Raw genomic sequence first — 25,227 nt, forward strand, 5'->3', positions numbered from 1 at the left:
GGATGAAGCGGGCTGGTCTTGGGACTCCAGTTCTGCTAGCCTTTTACTGGTGTGTGGTGGAGAGTACACTCACTTTTTCCATCACTGCCTGGTACGGAAATTGTTCTGCTGCTGACAAGAAGAAATTGGAGAGGGTGGTCAAATCGGCCCAAAAAATAACTTTGAGCAGCCTACCCTCTCTTGAGGGAATTTACACCAGCAGGTGCAGAAGCAGAGCATCCTGTATTATGGAGGATTCCACCCACCCGGCAAACAAACTCTTCAATCCACTCCCCTCGGGCAGGAGGCTAAGAAGCGTTAAAGCCAGAACAAAAAGACTGAAATGCAGCTTCTTCCCAGAGGCTGTGAGAATCATGAATTCACTGCCTTAGGGATTGTTTTAAAATTGTTTCAAAATTTCTGATTAATTATTTATTATAGAAGGAGTACTTTTTAGGTATCAGGTGTCTTGTTTAGGTCAAAGTTATTTTTTTAAATATTGTAGGTTATTAAATTATGTTTTAATTATTTTATGTATACTGTATGTTAACTATCTTTTTTACGCTGCTGGTCCTGAGTACATATTTTATTCTTATGTGGCAACATGTATAGAATGACAATAAAAGACCTGAAACCTGAAACCTGATTGTGACTTAGTGGTGCATCCTCTCGAGAAGAACCATAAACTTTATTCAAAAGTGAGTCTGTCATCTTGTGTGAGACTATGATCCAGGGAGTCGGTGGGGGTATAGCTCAGTGGTAGAGCATTTGACTGCAGATCAAGAGGTCCCCGGTTCAAATCAGGGTGCCCCCTTTGGATTTTGCATGTTAGGAATATGTGTAGCCATATCTTCCTGCCTTTTTGTGCTCATACTGTACGGGGTTATATCTCAATGGCACGCCGTTTTATTGCAGATCAAGAGGTCCCAGGTTCATTCCATGTGCCTAATTTGGGCTTGGCATATTAGGAATAAACAAATCCTTGATATAAATTCATTTTTTAGGTTGTGCTCATGCAGTACGGGGTTATAGCTCAACGACAGAGCATTTGTCTGCAGATCAATAGGTCTATATTTTGGATCTGGCTTGCTTGACATAATCAACGACATGAATTCAAAGTGAGTCTGTAATCAAGTCGTCCACAGTTCAAATCTGGGTGTCCCCTTTGGACTTGTCTTATTTGGAGGTTTTGAGTTGTAGAGTTGCTGATTTTGATTTGGAGTAACTAAAGACCTGAGTTTACAGTGAAGGAGTCAATGTTATATATTGTTGAATCGAAGGATCTAACTTAATTTTTGGCTCGAAGCACAGAATTCTGTAGGGGTATGGCTTAATGAAAGAGCATTTTTCTGCAAAGATGTGGGGGCATAGTTCAGTGATAGAGCATTTGAGTGCAGATCAAGAGGTCCTCGGTTCAAATCCGACTGCCGCTTATGGATTTGGCAGATTAGGAATAAGTGCAAACATATCTATATAGAAAGATTCTGTATGTGATTGTAACTCAGTGGCACATCCTCTCGAGAGGTTCTTTTTTGTATCTGGCATGCTTGTCATATCCAAAAACTTCATTCAAAAGTGAGTCTGTCATCTTGTGTGAGGCTATGATCCAGGTAGTCTGTAGGGGTATATCTCAGTGGTAGAGCATTTGAGTGCAGATCAAAAGGTCCCCGGTTCAAATCCGGGTGCCCCCTTTGGATTTGGCATGTTAGGAATATGTGTTGCCATATCTTCCTGCCTTTTTGTGCTCATACTGTACGGGGTTATAGCTCAACGACTGAGCATTTGTCTGCAGATCAATAGGTCTACATTTTGGATCTGGCTTGCTTGACATAATCAACGACATTAATTCAAAGTGAGTCTGTAATCAAGTCGTCCACAGTTCAAATCTGGATGTCCCCTTTGGACTTGTCTTATTTGGAGGTTTTGAGTTGTAGAGTTGCTGATTTTGATTTGGAGTAACTAAAGACCTGAGTTTACAGTGAAGGAGTCAATGTTATATTTTGTTGAATCGAAGGATCTAACTTAATCTTTGTCTCGAAGCACAGAATTCTGTAGGGGTATGGCTTAATGAAAGAGCATTTTTCTGCAAAGATGTGGGGGCATAGTTCAGTGGTAGAGCATTTGAGTGCAGATCAAGAGGTCCTCGGTTCAAATCCGAGTGCCGCTTATGGATTTGGCAGTTTAGGAATAAGTGCAAACATATATATATAGAAAGATTCTGTATGTGATTGTAACTCAGTGGTGCATCCTCTTGAGAGGATCTTTTTTGTATTTGGCATGCTTGTCATATCCATAAACTTTATTCAAAAGTGAGTCTGTCATCTTGTGTGAGGCTATGATCCATGAAGTCTGTGTGGGTATAGCTCAGTGGTAGAGCATTTGACTGCAGATCAAGTGGTCCCTGGTTCAAATCTGGGTGCCCTCTTTGGATTTGGCATGTTAGGATTATGTGTAGCCATATCTTCCTGCCTTTTTGTGCTCATACTGTACAGGGTTATATCTCAATGGCACTGCGTTTGATTGCAGATCAAGAGGTCCCAAGTTCATTCCATGTGCCTAATTTGGGCTTGGCATATTAGGAATAAACAAATCCTTGACATAAATTCATTTTTGAGGTTTGTGCTCATGCAGTACGGGGTTATAGCTCAACGACAGAGCATTTGTCTGCAGATCAATAGTTCTATGTTTTGGATCTGGCTTGCTTGACACAATCAATGACATGATTTCAAAGGGAGTCTGTAATCAAGTCGTCCACAGTTCAAATCTTGGTCTCTCCTTTGGACTTGTCTTATTTGGAGGGTTTGAGTTGTAGAGTTGTTGATTCTGATTTGGAGTAACCAAAGACCTAAGTTTACATTAAAGGAGTCAATGTTTGATATTGTTGAATCGTTGGATCTAACTTAATCTTTGGCTCTAAACACAGAAGTCTGTAGGGGTATGGCCTAATGAAAGAGCATTTATCTGCAAAGATGTGGGGGCATAGTTGAGTGGTAGAGCATTTGAGTGCAGATCAAGAGGTCCCCGGTTCAAATCCGAGTGCAGTTTATGGATTTGGCAGATTAGGAATAAGTGCAAACATATCTACATAGAAAGATTCTGTATGTGATTGTAACTCAGTGGCACATCCTCTCGAGAGGTTCTTTTTTGTATCTTGCATGCTTGTCATATCCAAAAACTTTATTCAAAATTGAGTCTGTCATCTTGTGTGAGGCTATGGACCAGGGAGTCTGTGGGGGTATAGCTCAGTGGTAGACCATTTGACTGCAGATCAAGAGGTCCCCGGTTCAAATCTGGGTGCCACCGTTGGATTTGGCAGGTTAGGAATATGTGTAGCCATATCTTCCTGCCTTTTTGTGCTCATATTGTATGTGGTCATATCTCAATGGCACAGCGTTTCATTGTAGATCAAGAAATCCCAGGTTCATTCCATGTGCCTCCTTTGGGCATATTAGGAATAAACAAATCCTTGACATAAGTTCATTTTTGTGGTTTGTGCTCATGCAGTACGGGGTTATAGCTCAACGACAAAGCATTTGTCTGCAGATCAATAGGCCTACATTTTGGATCTGGCTTTGCTTGACATAATCAACGACATGATTTCAAAGTGAGTCTGTAATCATGTCGTCCACAGTTCAAATCTGGGTGCCCCTTTGGACTTGTCTTATTTGGAAGTTTTGAGTTGTAGAGTTGTTGATTCTGATTGGGAGTAACCAAAGACTTGAGTTTACCGTGAAGCAGTCAATGTTGGATATTGTTGAACCGTAGGATGTAACTTAATCTTTGGCTCTAAGCACAGAAGTCTGTGGGGGTTTGGCTCAATGAAAGAGCATTTTTCTGCAAAGATTTGAGGGTTTGGCTCAGTGGGATAGCATTTGACTGCAGATCAAGAGGTCCCCGGTTTTGCAGATTAGGAATAAGTGCAAACATATCTATATAGAAAGATTCTGTATGTGATTGTAACTCAGTGGCACATCCTCTCGAGAGGTTCTTTTTTGTATCTGGCATGCTTGTCATATCCAAAAACTTTATTCAAAATTGAGTCTGTCATCTTGTGTGAGGCTATGATCCAGGGTGTCTCTGGGGGTATAGCTCAGTGGTAGAGCATTTGACTGCAGCTCAAGAGGTCCTTGGTTCAAATCTGGATGCCCCCTTTGGATTTGGCAGGTTAGGAATATGTGTAGCCATATCTTCCTGCCTTTTTGTGCTCATACTGTACGGTGTTATATCTTAATGGCACGGCGTTTGATTGCAGATCAAGAGGTCCCAGGTTCATTCCAATGTGCCTAATTTGGGCTTGGCATATTAGGAATAAACAAATCCTTGACATAAATTCATTTTTGAGGTTTGTGCTCATGCAGTAAGGGGTTATAGCTCAACAACAGAGCATTTGTCTGCAGATCAATATTTCTATGTTTTGGATCTTGCTTGGTTGACATAATCAACGACATGATTTCAAAGTGAGTCTGTAATCAAGTCGTCCACAGTTCAAATCTGAGTGTCTCCTTTGGACTTGTCTTATTTGGAGGGTTTGAGTTGTAGAGTTGTTGATTCTGATTTGGAGTAACCAAAGACCTAAGTTTACAGTGAAGGAGTCAATGTTTGATATTGTTGAATCGTAGGATCTAACTTAATCTTTGGCTCTAAACACAGAAGTCTGAAGGGGTATGGCTTAATTAAAGAGCATTTATCTGCAAAGATGTGGGGGCATAGTTGAGTGGTAGAGCATTTGAGTGCAGATCAAGAGGCCCTCGGTTCAAAATCGGGTGCCGCTTATGGATTTGGCAGATTAGGAATAAGTGCAAACATATCTATATAGAAAGGTTCTATAGAACATCCTCTCGAGAGGTTCTTTTTTGTATATGGCATGCTTGTCATATCCAAAAACTTTATTCAAAATTGAGTCTGTCATCTTGTGTGAGGCTATGGTCCAAGGAGTCTGTGGGGGTATAGCTCAGTGGTAGAGCATTTGACTGCAGATCAAGAGGTCCCCAGTTCAAATCTGGGTGCCCCCTTTGGATTTGGCAGGTTAGGAATATGTGTAGCCATATCTTCCTGCCTTTTTGTGCTCATACTGTATGCGGTTATATCTCAATGGCACAGCGTTTCATTGTAGATCAATCCCAGGTTCATTCCATGTGCCTCCTTTGGGCATATTAGGAATAAACAAATCCTTGACATAAGTTCATTTTTGTGGTTTGTGCTTATGCAGTACGGGTTATAGCTCAACGACAGAGCATTTGTCTGCAGATCAATAGGTCTACGTTTTGATCAGATGCAACTACACTCACAATTTAAAAGATACATTATTCGTATGCTTGGCGAAAGAGATGTGTTTTTAATCTAGATTTAAACAGAGAGAGTGTGTCTGAACCCCGAACATTATCAGGAAGGCTATTCCAGTGTTTGGGAGCCAAATGTGAGAAAGCTCTACCTCCTTTAGTGGACTTTGCTATCCTAGGAACTACCAAAATCCAGCGTTTTGTGACCTTAGGGTGCGTGATGGATTGTAGCGTGGTAGAAGGCTAGTTAGGTACGCAGGAGCTAAACCTTTTAGGGCCTTATAGGTAAGTAATGATAATTTGTAACTGATACGGAACTTAATAGGTAGCCAGTGCAGAGACTGTAAAATTGGGGTAATATGATCATATTTTATTGACCTCGTAAGGACTCTAGCTGCTGCATTTTGGACTACCTGTAGCTTGTTTATTGACAAAGCAGGACAACCACCTAGAATTGCATTACAATAGTCCAGTCTAGAGGTCATGAATGCATGAACTAGCTTTTCTGCATCTGAAACAGATAACATGTTTTGTAGCTTGGCAATGTTTCTAAGATGGAAGAATGCAGTTTTTGTAACATTGGAAATATGATTTTCAAAAGACAAATTGCTGTCTAATATAACACCCAGATTTCTGACTGTAGAGGAAGTAACAGTACATCCGTCTAGTTGCAGATTGTAATCTACAAGATTCTGTGTAGTGTTTTTTGGTCCAATAATTAATATCTCTGTCTTATCCGAATTTAATTGGAGAAAATTATTTGTCATCCAATCTTTTACATTTTTAACACACTCTGTTAGCTAAGATAATTGGGAAGTTTCATCTGGTCTCGTTGAGATATATAGCTGAGTATCATCAGCATAACAGTGGAAGCTAATTCCGTATTTTCTAATAATATTACCAAGGGGCAACATGTATATTGAAAATAGAAGGGGACCTAGGACGGATCCTTGTGGCACTCCATATTTTACTGATGATAAATGAGATGACACCCCATTTAAGTAAACAAAATGGTAGCGATCGGACAGGTAGGATCTAAACCATCTTAGAGCCTGCCCTTGAATACCTGTATAGTTTTGTAATCGATCTATGAGTATGTCATGATCTATGGTGTCGAACGCAGCACTAAGATCAAGTAAGACTAGAAATGAGATGCAGCCTTGATCTGACGCAAGGAGCAGGTCATTTGTAAGTTTAACAAGTGCAGTTTCTGTGCTATGGTGGGGCCTAAAACCTGACTGAAATTCTTCATACAGATCATTTTTATGCAGGAAGGTGCTCCATTGAGCAGACACAACTTTTTCTAAAATTTTAGACATAAATGGAAGATTTGAAATAGGCCTATAATTTGCCAGTACACTAGGATCTAGTTTTGGTTTCTTAATAAGAGGCTTGATAACCGCCAGCTTGAATGGTTTTGGGACGTGACCTAAAGATAACGACGAGTTAATGATATTGAGAAGCGGTTCTTCGGCTACAGGTAACAGCTCTTTTAGTAATTTAGTGGGTACAGGATCTAATAAACATGTTGTTGGTTTAGATACAGTGATAAGTTAATTTAGCTCTTCCTGTCCCATATTTGTAAAGCACTGCAGTTTATCTTTGGGTGCGATGGATGAAACTGAAGTGTTAGACGCTGTAGAATCTACATTCGCTATTGTATTTCTAATGTTATCTATTTTATCAGTGATGAAATTCATAAAGTCATTACTATTTAACGTTGGTGGAATATTTGAATCAGGTGGCGTCTGGTAATTTGTTAACTTAGCCACTGTGCTAAATAAAAACCTTGGATAGTTTTGGTTATTTTCAATGAGTTTGTGTATATGCTCTGCCCTAGCAGTTTTTAGAGCCTGTCTATAGCTGGACATACTGTTTTTCCATGCAATTCTAAAAACTTCCAAGTTAGTTTTTCTCCATTTGCGTTCAAGAAAACGAGTTACTTTCTTGAGAGAGTGAGTATTACTGTTATACCATGGCACGGTACGTTTTTCTCTAACCTTTTTCAATTTGATGGGGGCAACAGCTTCTAATGTATTAGAGAAAATAGTGCCCATGTTGTCAGTAATTTCGTCTAATTCATGTGTATTTTTGGGTACAAATAGCAGTTGAGATAGATCAGGCAGGTTATTTGCGAATCTTTCTTTGGTGGCTGGAATAATAGTTCTGCCCAGACGGTAACGGTGAGACATATAGTTAATATCAGTTATACGCAGCATGCACGATACAAGGAAATGGTCTGTAATATCGTCACTTTGGGGTACAATATCTATAGCAGTAAGATCGATTCCATGCGATATATTTAAATCTAGTGTATGATTAAAACGATGAGTGGGCCCGGTGACATTTTGCTTGACTCCAAAGGAGTTTATTAGGTCAGTAAACGCAAGTCCTAATGTATCATTTGCATTATCAACGTGAATATTAAAATCTCCCATGATTAGCGCCTTATCAACTGTAACTAGAAGGTCTGAGAGGAAATCTGCAAATTATTTTAGGAATTCTGTATACGGCCCTGGTGGTCTATACACAGTAGCCAGAGCAAGAGATACATTAGATTCCTTTTGCATGTCTGACAGTGTAACATTTAGCAGAAGTATTTCAAAAGAGTTAAACCTGTATCCTGTTTTCTGGGTAACATTGAGAATATCACTATATATTGTTGCAACACCTCCGCCACGACCAGTCTGATGGGGCTCATGCTTATAACAGAAGTTTGGTGGAGTAGACTCATTTAGACCAAAATAATCATTTGGTTTTAGCCAGGTTTCAGTCAAGCACAGTACATCAAAACTATTATCTGTGATCATTTCATTTACAATAACTGCTTTGGGTGTGAGTGATCTAATATTTATGAGCCCAAACTTTAAAAATTGTTTTTGTTCATTTACTTTACATTTTTCTGGTTTAATTACGATAAGATATTTTCTAGATCCTACATTATATTTTGACCTCACTATTCGGGGAACAGACACAGTCTTAATAGTTTTTACAGCGCAAGTACTTTTATCATTTAAGCGGGTGGAACAAAACTCATCACGAACGTCGCCGTGGGCGTCGTGCTGCGAACCGTCTCGTTCAGGCTGCTGAAGTCCCTCTTCAGCGTCTCCGTCTGCCGCAGCGTGGTGTCGTTAACCCCGGCGTGAAGCACGACCGCTCTGGGGCTCTCGCCGGCCTTCAGGATCGCGGGTATCTGCGCAGAAACATCGAGAACACGAGCACCAGGCAAACAATGAGTGTGCACTTTACCTTCGGCTAACGTAGCACTCACGTGTCGGACGATAGAGTCTCCGATGATCACAGCGTCGCGTCCTGTCTTCCCGGAGGGGAGCGAAGCGGTTCCGGATGGAGATGTCGAAGGCAGGAGGGGGAGAAGTCGTCACCCGTGACCCGGCTCGCGCCCTCCGCTGTGGATGCACCCAGTGTCCGTGGTGTCCCGGCGTCGCAGTGAAGGACATCTGGGAAGATCGCGTCCTGGGTGCACCGGGCCTGTGCAGAGAAACACACAGAGTAGACGTGGTGGGACTGTTATCAGCACGCTGTATACTTACCCCGGACTTGTGAGCGTCAGCCCGGGATGATTCCAGCACGGCTCTCCGCTCTCTCAGCTGGGCCTGCCTTTCCTCCAGGTCGCAAATCTGCTTCCCCACGGCCTCGAGCTTGAGCTGCACAGAGTGGAGACATTCATTCGCCATTAAAGCAAGTAACAGTGAGTACAGCAGTGGTAATGTGTGTGAATAGAGTATTAGCAATGTAAGCGCAGTTAGGAGCAACCACGCTTGCTGATGCTAATGGGCTCAAAGCTAGTAGCGGACCCGGGAGATCAAAAAAAACTAGTGATAGCGAGGCGCTCTGATTGTTTTTGTTGTAGAATACAATAGAGGATATATTCACACGTTATATAAACGGAAACAATGATGTATAAAATTGATTTTTAAGTTAAAAATAGTCAATGAAAAGAATATAGTGACGGAGCTCAAACGCTATAAAAAAATATGTGTAGCCATATCTTCCTGCCTTTTTGTGCTCATACTGTATGCGGTTATATCTCAATGGCACAGCGTTTCATTGTAGATCAAGAAGTCCCAGGTTCATTCCATGTGCCTCCTTTGGGCATATTAGGAATAAAGAAATCCTTGACATAAGTTCATTTTTGTGGTTTGTGCTCATGCAGTACGGGTTATAGCTCAACGACAGAGCATTTGTCTGCAAGTCAATAGGTCTACTATTTTGATCTGGCTTGCTTGACATAATCAACGACATGATTTCAAAGTGAGTCTGTGATCAAGTCGTCCACAGTTCAAATCTGGGTGCCCCCTTTGGACTTGTCTTATTTGGAGGTTTTGAGTTGTAGAGTTGTCGATTCTGATTGGGAGTAACCAAAGACTTGAGTTTACCGTGAAGCAGTCAATGTTTGATATTGTTGAACTGTAGGATGTAACTTAATCTTTGGCTCTAATCAAAGAAGTCTGTGGGGGTTTGGCTCAATGATAGAGCATTTTTCTGCAAAGATTTGGGGGTATGGCTCAGTGGGAGAGCATTTGACTGCAGATCAAGAGGTCCCCGGTTTTGAAGATTAGGAATAAGTGCAAACATATCTATATAGAAAGATTCTGTATGTGATTATAACTCAGTGGTACATCCTCTTAAGAGGTTCTTTTTTGTATCTGGCAAGCTTGTCATATCCAAAAACTTTATGCAAAAGTGAGTCTGTCATCTTGTGTGTGGCTATGATCCAGGGAATCTGTGGGGGTATAGCTCAGTGGTAGAGCATTTGACTGCAGATCAAGAGGTCCCCGGTTCAAATACGGATGCCCCCTTTGGATTTGGCATGTTAGGCATATGTGTAGCCTTATCTTCCTGCCTTTTGTGCTCATACTGTACAGGGTTATATCTCAATGGCACGGCATTTGATTGCAGATTAAGAGGTCCCAGGTTCATTCCATGTGCCTAATTTGGGCTTGGCATATTAGGAATAAACAAATCCTTGACATAAATTCATTTTTGATGTTTGTGCTCATGCAGTACGGGGTTATAGCTCAACAACAGAGAATTTGTCTGCAGATCAATAGGTCTACGTTTTGGATCTGGCTTGCTTGACATAATCAACGACATGATTTCAAAGTGAGTCTGTAATCAAGTCGTCCACAGTTCAAATCTGGGTGTCCCCTTTGGACTTGTCTTATTTGGAGGTTTTGAGTTGTAGAGTTGTTGATTCGGATTTGGAGTAACCAAAGACCTGAGTTTACAGTGAAGCAGTCAATGTTTGATATTGTTGAATCGTAGGGTCTAACTTAATCTTTGGCTCTAACCACAGAAGTCTGTGGGGGTATGGCTCAATGAAAGAGCATTTTTCTGCAAAGATGTGGTGGGGGTATAGTTCAGTGGTAGAGCATTTGACTGCAGATCAATAGGTCCCTGGTTCAAATCTGGGTGCCCCTTGTGGATTTGGCAGTTTAGGAATAAGTGCAAACATATCTATACAGAAAGATTCTGTATGTGATTGTAACTCAGTGGTGCATCCTCTCGAGAGGATCTTTTTTGTATTTGGCATGCTTGTAATATCCATAAACTTTATTCAAAACTGAGTCTGCCATCTTGTGTGAGGCTATGACCCAGGGAGTCTGTGGGGGTATAGCTCAGTGGTAGAGCATTTGACTGCAGATCAAGAGGTCCCTGGTTCAAATCCGGATTCTCCTTTGGATTTGGCATTTTAGGAACATGTGTAGCCATATCTTCCTGCCTTTTTGTGCTCATACTGTACGAGGTTATATCTCAATGGCACGGCGTTTTATTGCAGATCAAGAGGTCCCCGGTTCAAATCTGGGTGCCCCCTTTGCATTTGGCATGTTAGGAATATGTGTAGCCATATCTTCCTGCCTTTTAGGAAGGTCCCAGGTTCATTCCATGTGCCTAATTTGGGCTTGGCATATTAGGAATAAACAAATCCTTGACAGAAATTAATTTTTGAGGTTTGTGCTCGTGCAGTACAGGGTTATAGCTCAACGACAGAGCATTTGTCTGCAGATCAATAGGTCTACGTTTTGGATCTGGCTTGCTTGACATAATCAACGACATGATTTCAACGTGAGTCTGTAATCAAGTCGTCCACAGTTCAAATCTGGGTGTCTCCTTTGGACTTGTCTTATTTGGAGGTTTTGAGTTGTAGAGTCGTTGATTCGGATTTGGAGTAACCAAAGACCTGAGTTTACAGTGATAAAAGTGAGTTTACCGATATGAAGTGTTAAGAGGGCTGGAGGGAGAAGATGGAAAATAATGTTTTTTATGTATTTATTTTTATTTATTTTAATGGTTTTAATTTGTGTTACTTTTAATGCAAGGGGATTGATGGACATGGGTAAAGTTGAAAAGGTGAAAGAAATGTGTAAAGGAGAGGATGTGATTTTATTACAAGAAACTAACTGGAGGGAAGAGTACATGACTGAAATAAGGAAAAGGTGGAGCGGAGAGATTTTATATAACAATGGTGATGGGAGGCTTAGAAGAGGAGTTGCGATTTTAATAAAAGAAAACTGTGGGGTATCATGTAAAACAATATATAATGACGTAGATGGGAAATGTATTGCGGTTTAAATGGAGTATGAGGAGAAAAAAGTTATTGTAGTTAATATTCATGCACCGACTGTAGAGAATGAAAAGAAGGAATATTTTAATGTATTACGAGATTTTTTAAAAAAGCATAAAGAAGTTATTATGATGGGTGATTTTAATACCGTTTTCAGTAAATTAGAAATGGGTGAGGGAATGGTTTTTAAAAATGATAAAGGAAGAAAAGAACTGAAATTATTAATGGAAGAAAATAATATGATTGATGTATGGAGAGAAAGAAATGAAAAAAAGAAAGAATATTCAAGGAGGCAATTAGTAGGGAATTTTATGTGTAAGACAAGGATTGATTTTATTTTGTGTACAAGGCACATTGAAGGATTTATCGGTAACATTAAATATGAAGAATCAAGCTTAAGTGACCATAAACCAATTTTTTTGCAAGTAGACTGGAGTTCAGTGAAAAGAAGGCCGGGTGTATGGGTTTTAAATGTAGAGGTTTTGAAGAATGAGGAGTATGTTTTAAGTATTAAAGAAATTATTGAAAAAGAAAAGGAGAATGAAATGTACAGTGAAGATAAAAGGATATGGTGGGAAAATGTTAAATATTTAGTTAAAAAATTCACAATAAAGTATTGCAAATTAATACAGATATGTAAGAGGAAGAAGGAGAGAGAAATAAGAGAAAAATTGGAAAAGGAATTAAATGAGAATGGGAAAGATATACAAAAAATAAAAGAACTGGAGGGAATATTGAAAGAAATGGAAGAGAAAAAATATGAAAGCGCAAGACTAATAAGTAAAGCTAAATATACTTTGGAGGGAGAAAAATGTACAAAGTTTTTCTTTGATCTAGAAAAAATAAGAGGGAAAGCTGGAATGATTAAAGAAATAAGAGGAAAAAATAGTGTAGTGGTGGAAACAAATGAGGAAATATTAAAAGAAGTAAAAGCATATTATGAGAACCTGTTTAGTACTGAGGGGTTGAAGGAAGAAGAGAAATTGGAGTTACTTAAGCAAATAAAAACAACAGTAGGAGAAGTAGACAAAAAGAGTGTGATGAAGAGATAAGAGAAGAAGAGATAAAAAGAACAATAAGTGAATTAAACAAAAATAAAAGTCCAGGTATAGATGGTTTGGGGAGTGAATTTTATATTGTTTTTAAAGATTTTTTAACCAGTATTTTAAAAGAAGTATATGAAGAGATCTTTAAAAAAGAGGAAATGAATCAGAGAATGGGGATGGGATTATTAAAGTTGATATATAAAAGAAAAGGAGATAAAGTAGACTTAAAAAATTATAGACCAATTACAATGTTGAATACAGATCTGAAAATTTTAACAAAAGTTTTAGCCAACAGATTGAAAGAGGTAATGCCAACCATCATTGAAACAAATCAAGTGTATGGAGTTAAAAGGAAAGATATAGCGGACACAACTTTAAGTATAATAGATGGGATAAGATATATGAAAGAAAAAAACAAAAAAGGATATGTTATTAGTTTGGATTTCGAAAAGGCTTTTGATAGAGTGGAGCATGAATATTTATTTGGAATTTTAAGAAGGTACGGGTTTGGGGAAAATTTTATCAAGTGGATTACAATTTTATATTAGGGAGCAATAACAAGAATACAGTGTAATGGTTTTTTAACTGAATGTTTTAAAATTACTAGATCAATAAGACAAGGATGTCCATTATCAGCGCTTTTATATTCTTTAGTTGCAGAACCATTGGGATTAGCTATTAAAATAGACGAAGACATAAGAGGGATAAACATTGAAGGAAGTGGGGGAAATGAAAAAATATTTCAATATGCAGATGATACGACAATAATAGTTAAAGATATAGAGAGTGTTAATAAAGTAATGGAAGTAGTACAGATGTTTTGTAGGGGATCAGGAGGTAAGATAAATGAAGAAAAAACTATATATATGAGATTTGGAGGAGTGACTGTTTTAACAGAGTAATTTCATTTTAAAGAAACAAAAGAAATAAGGATTTTAGGTGTTCTAATGGGAAAAGAAGAAAGGAATGTTAAAGAAAAAATGTGGGAAGAAATAGTAGGAGGTATTGAAAGAAGGTTACATTTTTGGAAATTGAGGACATTAAGTTTAAAAGGGAAGGTTTTAATATTAAATGTGTTAATGGTGTCAAAGCTGTGGTATGTTTTATATGTGACTGCTATGCCAATGTGGGTGGAGAAAAGGTTGAAAAAATGTTTTTTAGATTTTTTATGGAATAGTAAACCGTCAAGAATTGCATATAGTCAGTGTTGGGAAGGTTACTTTGGAAATGTAATAGGTTACAGATTACAAGTTACCCTGTTTAAAATGTAATAGTAGTGTAACTTTTTCAATTACTTTATTAAAGTAATGTAACTAATTACTTTTGAGTACTTTTTGATTACTTTTATAAATTTGTGAAAATTAAAGAATAATAAATAAAAGCATATACATCAACTTAAATACAGTTATCTAATAAGCATGTGACGTATTCTGTGTAATAAACTCCTGAAATATTGGTGTTTTTTTTAAACTGCTGTCTCTTTGTATATGATGATAGTTTTCCTAAAATAAGTAAAATGCACATGAAGTGACACAGAGCAGTTTTAGGAATTATGAGGAATATTGAGGCGGCAGAGGTTGAAAACACTGCGAGCTTCAGTAGACCTATGTGTAGTAAATGAAAACATGTCTTTGCCATTCATTTACAGGAGGGGCGGACTGGGAAAAAATTCAGACTGGAAAATTCAAACTCATACAAACCTGTTCATGGACAAAACTATTTTTTGTTTGGACCTGACATAAAAAAAGGTTTAAATCTTTAATTTGGGGACATGCTAAATAATTAAAAGTTCTCTCCTGAACTGCACCTTCATTTCCATTTTTCTCTTCAGTCTCTTAATTTTGCCCTGTTATCCATCTCTCTCGTGACTTTAATACTCAAGATTGAACAAAACTAATCTTTACAATACAATACTCTACAATACTACAATATCTTTATAGAAAAATCCTAATACTGTACACGAGTCATGTTTTTTCCTTACAAAAGTTTAACATGCTTTTATTAGCCTATATAAAAGTAAAATAACCTTTTTTTTTTTGCAAATGGATTTGTATTTATTTTTAAATAAATACATTTGTAAAATAATTTTACATTTTTGGTTATCAGAGTTAAACAATAGTAACCATTTTCTCTGGATTTATAGTTAAATATTAAAATGTTAATTTTCGTAAGGGTTGTGTTGTTGTCTGTCGTAGCTCCCCCTAAACCTATAAAAAAAATCAGAATTTTTTTCAGCTAAATTACTACTGTAACATTACAACAGATAATAATGATGTCCTTTATATAGTATTTTGAGTGATGACTGATGAGCAACGTGCTGCTGCTTGATTAAATAAATAAAAAAAACAAAGACAAAAAAGCATCTTTACAGATGAAACTGACCTGAAACCCTGAACAGGAGTTCTGCTTCTCTGCTCCAGCAGTCCACTGTATTCTCTCTCTCTCTCTCTCTCTCTCTCTCTCTCTCTCTCTCTCGCATTGATTACTCTGAGTCTGATCCAAACCGTTTGGCGGAGGCACGGAGAGCGCGCGAGTCATGACTAACAATTCATGACTTATTAGAGATTTAATTATCAAATGGCGGATTCACAAAGGATCGCTTTAGTACATTCGGCAGGCAATTATACAATAATGATATTAAATAGTGGGCCAAATCGGCTGCCAGGCCACCGGGAATTGTCCCGGTTCTCCCGGTGTCCAGTCCGCGCCTGATTTCCACAGACACGCAGAATGTGCAAGTCATATATTGCATTTTTGGGGCATTAATAGGAGAAGTAGGGAAAGGAGGGATGGGATTAATGTTGAACAGAGAAAAATAGCTTAAGAATTAAAATAGTAAAAAAATATCTAGATGATGGTCACAAAACTGCATGGAAAAAGACAATGGAATATTTTTTAAACAAATGTGGGGATTTTAACATGGTGGGATGGGATTTTATGGATGAAAACAAAGAATTGGATGACAGAGTGCTTACCAGAGTTTTATAGGGAAATGTTTAGTGCCTGGGGAAAATTTTTAGATAGACTTGAGTATGATCCACATGGGAGAGAAAATATTTTAAATCAACCTCTGTTTTTAAACCAAAACATTTTAAAACAAAACAAAGGAATTTTTTTAAAGAAATGGATGGAAGTGGGGATAACAAGAGTGAGAGATGTTTTGTATGAATTTAAAGAAGGGTTTTTACCTACACAATTTATTGTAGATGCAATGGAGGAGGCAAAAGAGGGTTACAGTGAACAAGTAATAAAAATAAATATGAAATCATTAAAAATGCAATACCTAAAGAGTGGATAAAAAGAATAGAAAGTATGGAAGGAGAGCCAAAAGAGAAATGTATTCATGTGAAATTAGGGGAAAAACTGTATGATTTTAAGGAATGTACTGTGAAAATGATTTATTGTGCTTTTAGAGATGATGTTTTTAAAGAGCCGATGGCAAATGGTTACTGGGTGCAGAAATTCAAAGATTTAAAAAAAGAGTGTATATGGAGAAACATGACGGGGAAATGTGTGGAAACAAAATTGGAATGTTTGGAGTATTTTATAAGGCATAAAGTGGTTTTTACTGATGTTATTTTAAATGAAATAGGAATGGAAGAAAATGCTCTGTGTAAAGTGTGCCAGGAAGAGGAAGAGGGGATTTTACATATGTTTTTACATTGTAGAGAGCTAGAGGACTTTTTAAGGAAATGTAAATGTTTAATTAAAGATGTGACTGAGGAGTGGGATGAAAATGTAATGGAATTAAACAGAGTTGTGATGTTTGGTTGGGAAAAAAAGTGTCAAAACAAAAGTTTCATTAATCTGTGTGTAATGCTAATGAAAAGTGCAATATGGGACAGAAGAACTGTGGCTAAAAAGGAAAGAATTGTGTTGGATGTTTGGAGGGTGTTTAAAAGAAAAACAGAATTATATATTGAAAGACTGTATGTGTACTTTAAAGGTGTAAATATGTTAGACTCTTTTTATGATGTTTTTACCCCAAAAGTTTATTGTGTTTTAAATGATTTAATGTGGAAGCTGCCAGGAAGTGAAGGAGATTTTTAAATTATCTATGTAAAGGAAAGATGTGTAATGTAGAGATATGTAATGTACAATGTTCTGTATTTTCTATTGTTTGTGTTTAATCTATTGTATTTTATTGATTGAAATTTCTTAAAAAAAAACAAAACAAAAAAAAATTTTGACTGCAGATCAAGAGGTCCCCGGTTCAAATCCGGGTGCCCCCTTTGGATTTGGCATGTTAGGAAAATGTGTAGCCATATCTTCCTGCCTTTTTGTGCTCTTAAATCTCAATGGCACGGCGTTTTATTGCAGATCAAGAGGTCCCAGGTTCATTCCATGTGCCTAATTTGGGCTTGGCATATTAGGAATAAACAAATCCATTTGACTGCAGATCAAGAGGTCCCCGGTTCAAATCCGGGTGTCCCCTTTGGATTTGGAATGTTAGGTATATGTGTAGCCATATCTTCCTGCCTTTTTGTGCTCATACTGTACAGGGTTATATCTCAATGGCAAGGCGTTTGATTGCAGATTAAAAGGTCCCAGGTTCATTTCATGTGCCTAATTGCAGTTTGGCATTTTTGTGGTTTGTGCTCATGCAGTACGGGTTATAGCTCAACGACAGAGCATTTGTCTGCAAGTCAATAGGTCTACTATTTTGATCTGGCTTGCTTGACATAATCAATGACATGATTTCAAAGTGAGTCTGTAATCAATCGTCCACAGTTCAAATCTGGGTGTCCCCTTTGCACTTGTCTTATTTGGAGGTTTTGAGTTGTAGAGTTGTTGATTCGGATTTGGAGTAACCAAAGACCTGAGTTTACAGTGAAGCAGACAATGTTTGATATTGTTGAATCGTAGGATCTAACTTAATCTTGCTCTAAGCACAGAAGTCTGTGGGGGTATGGCTCAATGAAAGAGCATTTTTCTGCAAAGATGTGGGGGTATAGTTCAGTGGTAGAGCATTTGAGTGCAGATCAAGAGGTCCTCGGTTCAAATCTGAGTGCCGCTTATGGATTTGGCAGATTAGTAATAAGTGCAAACATATCTATATAGAAAGATTCTGTATGTGATTGTAACTCAATGGCACATCTTTTCGAGAGGTTCTTTTTTGTATCTGGCATGCTTGTCATATCCAAAAACTTTATTCAAAAGTGAGTCTGTCATCTTGTGTGAGGCTATGATCCAGGGAGTCTGTGGGGGTATAGCTCAGTGGTAGAGCATTTGACTGCAGATCAAGTGGTCCCAGGTTCATTCCATGTGCCTAATTTGTCTGGCCCTACTAGGAATAAACAAATCCTTGACATGAATTCACTTTTGAGGTTTGTGCTCATGCAGTACGGGGTTATAGCTCAACGACAGAGCATTTGTCTGCAGATCAATAGGTCTACATTTTGGATCTGGCTTGCTTGACATAATCAACGACATGATTTCAAAGTGAGTCTGTAATCAAGTCTACCACAGTTCAAATCTGGGTGTCCCCTTTGGACTTGTCTTATTTGGAGGTTTTGAATTGTAGAGTTGTTGATTCAGATTTGGAGTAACCAAATACCTGAGTTTACAGTGAAGCAGTCAATGTTTGATATTGTTGAATCGTAGGATCTAACTTAATCTTTGGCTCTAAGCACAGAAGTCTGTGGGGGTATGGCTCAATGAAAGAGCATTTTTCTGCATAGATGTGGGGCTATAGTTCAGTGGTAGAGCATTTGAATGCAGATCAAGAGGTCCCCGGTTCAAATCCGGGTGCCCCTTGTGGATTTGGCAGTTTAGGAATAATTGCAAACATATCTACATAGAAAGATTCTATGTGATTGTAACTCAGTGGTGCATCCTCTTGAGATGATCTTTTTGTATTTGGCATGCTTGTCATATCCATAAACTTTATTCAAAAGTGAATCTGTCATCTTGTGTGAGGCTATTATCCAGGGAGTCTGTGGAGGTATAGCTCAGTGGTAGAGCATTTGACTGCAGATCAAGAGGTCCTCGGTTCACATCCGGGTGCCCCCTTTGGATTTGACATGTTAGGAAAATGTGTAGCCATATCTTCCTGCCTTTTTGTGCTCTTAAATCTCAATGGCACGGCATTTTATTGCAGATCAAGAGGTCCCAGGTTCATTCCATGTGCCTAATTTGGGCTTGGCATATTAGGAATAAACAAATCCTTGACATAAGTTCATTTTTGAGGTTTGTGCTCATGCAGTACTGGGTTATAGCTTAACAACAGAGCATTTGTCTGCAGATCAATAGGTCTACATTTTGGATCTGGCTTTCTTGACATAATCAACGACATGATTTCAAAGTGAGTCTGTAATCAAGTCGACCACAGTTCAAATCTGGGTGTCCCCTTTGGACTTGTCTTATTTGGAGGTTTTGAATTGTAGAGTTGTTGATTCAGATTTGGAGTAACCAAATACCTGAGTTTACAGTGAAGCAGTCAATGTTTGATATTGTTGAATCGTAGGATCTAACTTAATCTTTGGCTCTAAGCACAGAAGTCTGTGGGGGTATGGCTCAATGAAAGAGCATTTTTCTGCAGAGATGGGACCAAGTCACACATGTGCAAGTCTCAAGTAAGTCTCAAGTCTTAACCTTCAAGTCTCAAGTAAGTCCCAAGTATTTTTTTCTTGGGCAAGTCAAGTCAAGTCAAGTCACAAGTTATGTCAAGTCAAGTCAAGTCAAGTCAAGTCCTGTAGTAAGTCAAGTCAAGTCACCTTATTATTGTAATTTTACCTGCAGAATCTGATCTTAATAAAGTTAAAAGACAAGATATAAGTAACAGTAAATTAAAATAATTTGGATTTGCATTGTAAATACTCATGTTCAGTAAAATACATCATGTAATCAAACAAAATTGTAACTTCATAAAATTATTTATTTTTCACTTCTGCCAACAGAAATGTTTTACATTTTCAACATTGAGTCCATAAAACAAATAACAGCTAAACATCCAACAGACTCCTCTCTGAACACCCCCCTCTCTCTCTCTCTCTCTCTCTCAAACAACGTGACATGACATGACATTCAGCCAAGGATGGTGACCCATACTCAGAATTCGTGCTCTGCATTTAACCCATCCGAAGTGCACACACACAGAGCAGTGCACACACACACACACACTGTGAACACACACCCAGAGCAGTGGGCAGCCATTTATGCTGCAGCGCCCGGGGAGCAGTTGGGGGTTCAATGCCTTGCTCAAGGGCACCTAAGTCATGGTATTGAAGGTGGAGAGAGAACTTTACATGCACGCACCCACAATTCCTGCCGGCCCGAGACTCAAACTCACAACCCTTCGATTGCAAGTCCGACTCTCTAACCATTAGGCCACAACTTCCCCTCAAACACAGTTTACATACAACATTAAACTTTCTTACATTTCTCTCTCTCTCTCTCTCTCTCTCTCTCTCTCTCTCTCTCTCTCTCTCTCTCTCTCAAGTTCAAGTTTAAGTTGCTTTATTGGCATGACATTTGAGTTACAGTATTGCCAAATTTAGCATTTAGATACAGAATAAAATATGATTACAATAAAATACAATAAAAATAGCAGCAGCAGATATTTCTAATATTAATAATAGTAATTATATACAATTAAGAATATCAAATAAAACAGTTGAATATAATAAATGATCCCTTTCGTATGGTGTGTATGGTGTATAAATATTTAGCAGCTATTGTGACTGCCGTCTCATTCTCTCCAAGTATATAGAGTAGTTTCTCCGAGTCATTTAGAGACAAGAATGAAGGATTCAAAGCTTCAAACTGTGGGAAGAATGTTTCTCTTGTAGTGCTGTATTTGGGACAGACAAGAAGGAAGTGTTTCTCATCCTCTGTTTGATTCAGCTCACAGTGTTTGCACAGTCTCTCTTCTCTCGGTAGCCAGGATCTTTTATGTCTACCAATCTCTATTTCCAAATCATGATCACGGAGTCGATATTTTGAAAGGATTTGTCTTTCTTTTAATTGCTTTAGTGATAAGTAATTTGCCAGTTTTGTGGTTCTGTTTAGGGCCGAATAACACTGGAGTTTGGTTTGGAGCTCAAATTCATTTTTTCATTTTTCATCATAATTATACTTCAGATTTTTGTCAATTAGTTTCTGAATGTTGGGGTTGTGATTGGAGTCAGACTCAGTTTGGGTTTCCTTCATCAGGTGAAGCACGAGTGTGTCTCTCTCTCTCTCTCTCTCACACACACACACACACACACACACACATCCGTAAGTCATTACCTCTATTACAAGGTATTGCACTTGCAAAATATAAGATTCGAGAGTCTTGTCTGCAAGCCGAGCACGATGTGGCCTATCCCACCATGTATGCGCCACCGGTATGCGCGCTCATAATGGAAGCAACGCGGTCGTGACGCGCACGCGGTGAGACACGCTCGACGCCTCAGGGGCGCAACTGCCCGAGCGCTTTGGAAACAAGGAGAAAGCGGCGCAACTAGCGATTTCCACGCATTTTTAGGCGCAAATTATTTACGACAAAAGCGATGACCCTCGGTACCCCTCAAGCTGAGATGTTGATGTGATGTGATGTGATATCTGATCTAAGTGGGCGTGGTCTGCGTAAGGTAGAGAGGGCATGACTGATGATAGTGTCCTGGTCCAGTCATGACAACGCGATTCTCAGCCTGCGCTCCAGCTGAGTAATCAATTTTATTAAAAAAAAAATAAAATTTATATATTTTATATTCAAACTGAAAACATAATGTGATTAACACTCAAGTCATTCAAGTCATCGTGTCTCAAGTCAAGTCAAGTCCCGAGTCTTTAACTTCCAAGTCCGAGTCAAGTCTCAAGTATTTTATTTTTTGTCAAGTCAAGTCACAAGTCATAAAAATAGCGACTCGAGTCGACTCGAGTCCAAGTCACCAAGTCACAAGTCCCCATGTCTGGGGTATGGCTTAATGAAAGAGCATTTTTCTGCAAAGATGTGGGAGTATAGTTCGGTGGTAGAGCATTTGACTGCAGATCAAGAGGTTCCCGTTTCAAATCCGGGTGCCCCTTGTGGATTTGGCAGATTAGGAATAAGTGCAAACATATCTATATAGAAAGATTCTGTATGTGATTGTAACTAAGTGGCACATCCTCTCGAGAGGTTCTTTTTTGTATTTGGCATGCTTGTCATATCCAAAAACTTTATTCAAAAGTGAGTCTGTCATCTTGTGTGAGGCTATGATCCAGGGAGTCTGTGGGGGTATAGCTCAGTGGTAGAGCATTTGACTGCAGATCAAGAGGTCCCCGGTTCAAATCTGGGTGCCCCCTTTGCATTTGGCATGTTAGGAATATGTGTAGCCATATCTTCCTGCCTTTTAGGAAGGTCCCAGGTTCCTTCCATGTGCCTAATTTGGGCTTGGCATATTAGGAATAAACAAATCATTGACATAAATTCATTTTTGAGGTTTGTGCTCATGCAGTACGGGGTTATAGCTCAACGACAGAGCATTTGTCTGCAGATCAATAGGTATACGTTTTGGATCTTTCTTGCTTGACATAATCAACGACATGATTTCAAAGTGAGTCTGTAATCAAGTCGTCCACAGTTCAAATCTGGGTGTCCCCTTTGGACTTGTCTTATTTGGAGGGTTTGAGTTGTAGAGTTGCTGATTCTGATTTGGAGTAACCCAAGACCTGAGTTTACAGTGAAGGAGTCAATGTTTGATATTGTTGAATCGTAGGATCTAACTTAATCTTTGGCTCGAAGCACAGAAGTCTGTAGGGGTATAGCTTAATGAAAGAGCATTTTTCTGCAAAGATGTGGGGGCATAGTTCAGTGGTAGAGCATTTGAGTGCAGATCAAGAGGTCCACGGTTCAAATCCGAGTGCCGCTTTTTGGATTTGGCAGATTAGGAATAAGTGCAAACATATCTATATATAAAGATTCTGTATTTGATTGTAACTCAGTGGCACATCAGAGAGGGTAATGTGCACCTTGTCTCCAAAAATTTGATTGATGAGGGTCATAAAAGCCATCTGTTCTGGACACCTGTTTGTACACCCCCCCCCCTCCCCTCCCTGTACACCCTCCAGTGACCTTAATATGAACTTTTGAACCAAGGAGGAATTTCAGAGGGGGGAGAAGTTGTGGGAAGCTATGTGCTTTTTTCAAACTTTGAAAAGGGGCGAAATCATGAAAATGGTGTAAGGGAAGATTTTATTAAGGTTTTAAATAAACAGTGTATTTCAAGAAAAAGGTTATAAACGCATAGCAGCAATGGAAACAATGTAATGATCGTTTTCGTAGTTGGAAAAGGGAAACAACGTTGTTAAAGTTGTTACAAATGAAATAAAACTAGGTTACTGGTTATTTATCTGATACAACCAAACGAGTCAAAACTATCAGATATGTTTTCGTTTAAAGCAATACGTGAAAAAGATGTGAGAGCTTGTAGCATTACAATTTAAAAATGGTGTTTTGTTACCAGTTAGAAAATAAAGACAACTAGGTAATAGAGTTTTAGCATTTGTACCTTACCTCAAACTGAAAAAAGAAATGAATGTAAAGCAGCGATACAAACCAAGAAAGTAGGCATTTGTCACGTCGGGTGAAAAGTTAAAACAAAAGAAAAAAGATGGTAGACATTACGCGGATCTAAAATAAAATACACCAGACCCCGTCTTTAAAACACCAGCACAAGATACTTGTCAAAACTATGTTGTACTTTACCACTAACTAAAATTTTACTGACAAGAGTTAAACAAAAGAAAAAAAGATCTCACAGCAAAGTGTTATGACGTCTCCGGTAACGTTAGCTCGACTCAAAAAAAAAAAAAAGAAGCGAACGTAAAGCAATGTTATAAACCAAGAAAGTAGGCGTTTGTCATGTCGGGTGAAAAGTTAAAACAAAAGAAAAAAAATAGGTAACTTAGGCATTTACGCGGATCTAAAAGAAAATAGCCTACATCAGACAAGATACTTGTCAAATCTATGCAGTACTTTACCACTAACTACAATTTTAAAAAGCGAGACTGTTAGACGAAAGAAAAAAAAAAAAGATCCTCCGGCAGAGTTGTGAAGCGTCCGTAAAACAACCTCCCGGCACCAATGAACAGTTAGAATGAGGCTCGGGAATGCTCCGGAAAAAAAAACCACGCCTCCAGCGCTAGAGAGGGCCGGGCAGGAGGCGTGATAGCAGCATTAAATAGATTTAAACGTTACAATAATTAAACTAAGTAGTTTTTAATAAATAGACATCAGTCCTTAATTAGTGAAAACTTTATATCCGTTTAAACATATGGTCAATTTTTACTTGTTAAATGATGTAGACCTATACGATTTTTATTTACTTTTAGGCTAGTCTTAAAAAAAAACATAGTTGAAAAAGCGTTATTTGTTTTTAATGTGTTAAGTTAATTACTTTAATCTATGACTAGTCTAAATTTAGACTATCTCCGTCGATATATTTTTTTATTTTTGTCAAGCTTAATTTCTCAAGCTATGTCAATTAACACACACACACACACACACTTTCCTTCTGTCAAGCTTGTGTCGCGTTATCTAGTAAATAAACCAGACGTCATCTCGGTCATCTCAAGCACCGAAACCCGAATGTGTCGGTGTCTGTGTGATTACAGGCGTCTACATATCAGTTAGACATCAAGCGGTTGTAAAAACATCTAACAGGTTTTGAAATGCTTGTAACTGGCTTGTGAAACTAACTAATTTCAAAGGGTGTTATATATATATATATATATATATATATATATAAAACACACACACACACACACACACACACATACTTTCCTTCCCCCATGCTTATTCTGTGAAACATTTCTATAGCCACATCTTTATTTAACAAAATCTAAAATGAGATCTGATTTATTGCTATATTAAATGCTTCTGTAAGTTGTAATCTTTCGTTGTCATGTTTTTTACATTTTATTAAAATAGGTTCAACTGTTTCACAATATCACATTTAACACAAAGTCCAGACACATGTATTTCATCTTATAAATAATGACTGATTAAGTGCAATGTGTCCAATTCTATGGCGAGATCTTCTCTTCTATTCCCAAAAATTCTCCATTCATTTCCAACCGGTCTTTGAATATTATATAAATGCTGGCATTTATTCTAACCAACCCATTTAATTTGACACATATCTTTTTATTTTTATTTATTTTTAATTAGACCTTTTATTTTCTAATTTACTCATTGGAGTATTAAATAAGATGTCTGACATTTTAATGGTCCACTTTTATCTGGTCCACTACTTTCATCAACTGTGGGTATCCATACAAAATAAATCTTTGTTGTTGCTTGTATTCTGAACAAACTCTGTAAAATGTGTGACAAAATGCTTTGTCTAGTAGAAGCTTCACCACTCTTTAA

General features: G+C 38.2%; 12 non-coding genes across 12 annotated transcripts; all 12 read left to right on the forward strand.

Moving 5' to 3' along the window:
- Positions 1–721: 721 nt before the first annotated feature.
- trnac-gca (transfer RNA cysteine (anticodon GCA)) lies at positions 722–793 on the forward strand. Its single transcript has one exon. It is a non-coding gene; the product is annotated as a tRNA-Cys (tRNA).
- Positions 794–1,598: 805 nt separating this feature from the next.
- Positions 1,599–1,670, forward strand: trnac-gca (transfer RNA cysteine (anticodon GCA)). The gene has a single exon. It is a non-coding gene; the product is annotated as a tRNA-Cys (tRNA).
- Positions 1,671–2,074: 404 nt separating this feature from the next.
- Positions 2,075–2,146, forward strand: trnac-gca (transfer RNA cysteine (anticodon GCA)). Its single transcript has one exon. It is a non-coding gene; the product is annotated as a tRNA-Cys (tRNA).
- A 186-nt stretch (positions 2,147–2,332) lies between these two features.
- trnac-gca (transfer RNA cysteine (anticodon GCA)) lies at positions 2,333–2,404 on the forward strand. Its single transcript has one exon. It is a non-coding gene; the product is annotated as a tRNA-Cys (tRNA).
- Positions 2,405–3,210: 806 nt separating this feature from the next.
- trnac-gca (transfer RNA cysteine (anticodon GCA)) lies at positions 3,211–3,282 on the forward strand. The gene has a single exon. It is a non-coding gene; the product is annotated as a tRNA-Cys (tRNA).
- A 776-nt stretch (positions 3,283–4,058) lies between these two features.
- On the forward strand, positions 4,059–4,130 carry trnac-gca (transfer RNA cysteine (anticodon GCA)). The gene has a single exon. It is a non-coding gene; the product is annotated as a tRNA-Cys (tRNA).
- Positions 4,131–4,919: 789 nt separating this feature from the next.
- Positions 4,920–4,991, forward strand: trnac-gca (transfer RNA cysteine (anticodon GCA)). Its single transcript has one exon. It is a non-coding gene; the product is annotated as a tRNA-Cys (tRNA).
- Positions 4,992–10,006: 5,015 nt separating this feature from the next.
- On the forward strand, positions 10,007–10,078 carry trnac-gca (transfer RNA cysteine (anticodon GCA)). The gene has a single exon. It is a non-coding gene; the product is annotated as a tRNA-Cys (tRNA).
- Positions 10,079–10,628: 550 nt separating this feature from the next.
- Positions 10,629–10,700, forward strand: trnac-gca (transfer RNA cysteine (anticodon GCA)). The gene has a single exon. It is a non-coding gene; the product is annotated as a tRNA-Cys (tRNA).
- A 186-nt stretch (positions 10,701–10,886) lies between these two features.
- Positions 10,887–10,958, forward strand: trnac-gca (transfer RNA cysteine (anticodon GCA)). The gene has a single exon. It is a non-coding gene; the product is annotated as a tRNA-Cys (tRNA).
- A 7,872-nt stretch (positions 10,959–18,830) lies between these two features.
- trnac-gca (transfer RNA cysteine (anticodon GCA)) lies at positions 18,831–18,902 on the forward strand. The gene has a single exon. It is a non-coding gene; the product is annotated as a tRNA-Cys (tRNA).
- Positions 18,903–22,088: 3,186 nt separating this feature from the next.
- trnac-gca (transfer RNA cysteine (anticodon GCA)) lies at positions 22,089–22,160 on the forward strand. Its single transcript has one exon. It is a non-coding gene; the product is annotated as a tRNA-Cys (tRNA).
- Positions 22,161–25,227: the final 3,067 nt, after the last annotated feature.

Source organism: Carassius carassius, chromosome 38, assembly GCF_963082965.1.
Source record: "Carassius carassius chromosome 38, fCarCar2.1, whole genome shotgun sequence".
NCBI classification, from domain to species: domain Eukaryota; kingdom Metazoa; phylum Chordata; class Actinopteri; order Cypriniformes; family Cyprinidae; genus Carassius; species Carassius carassius.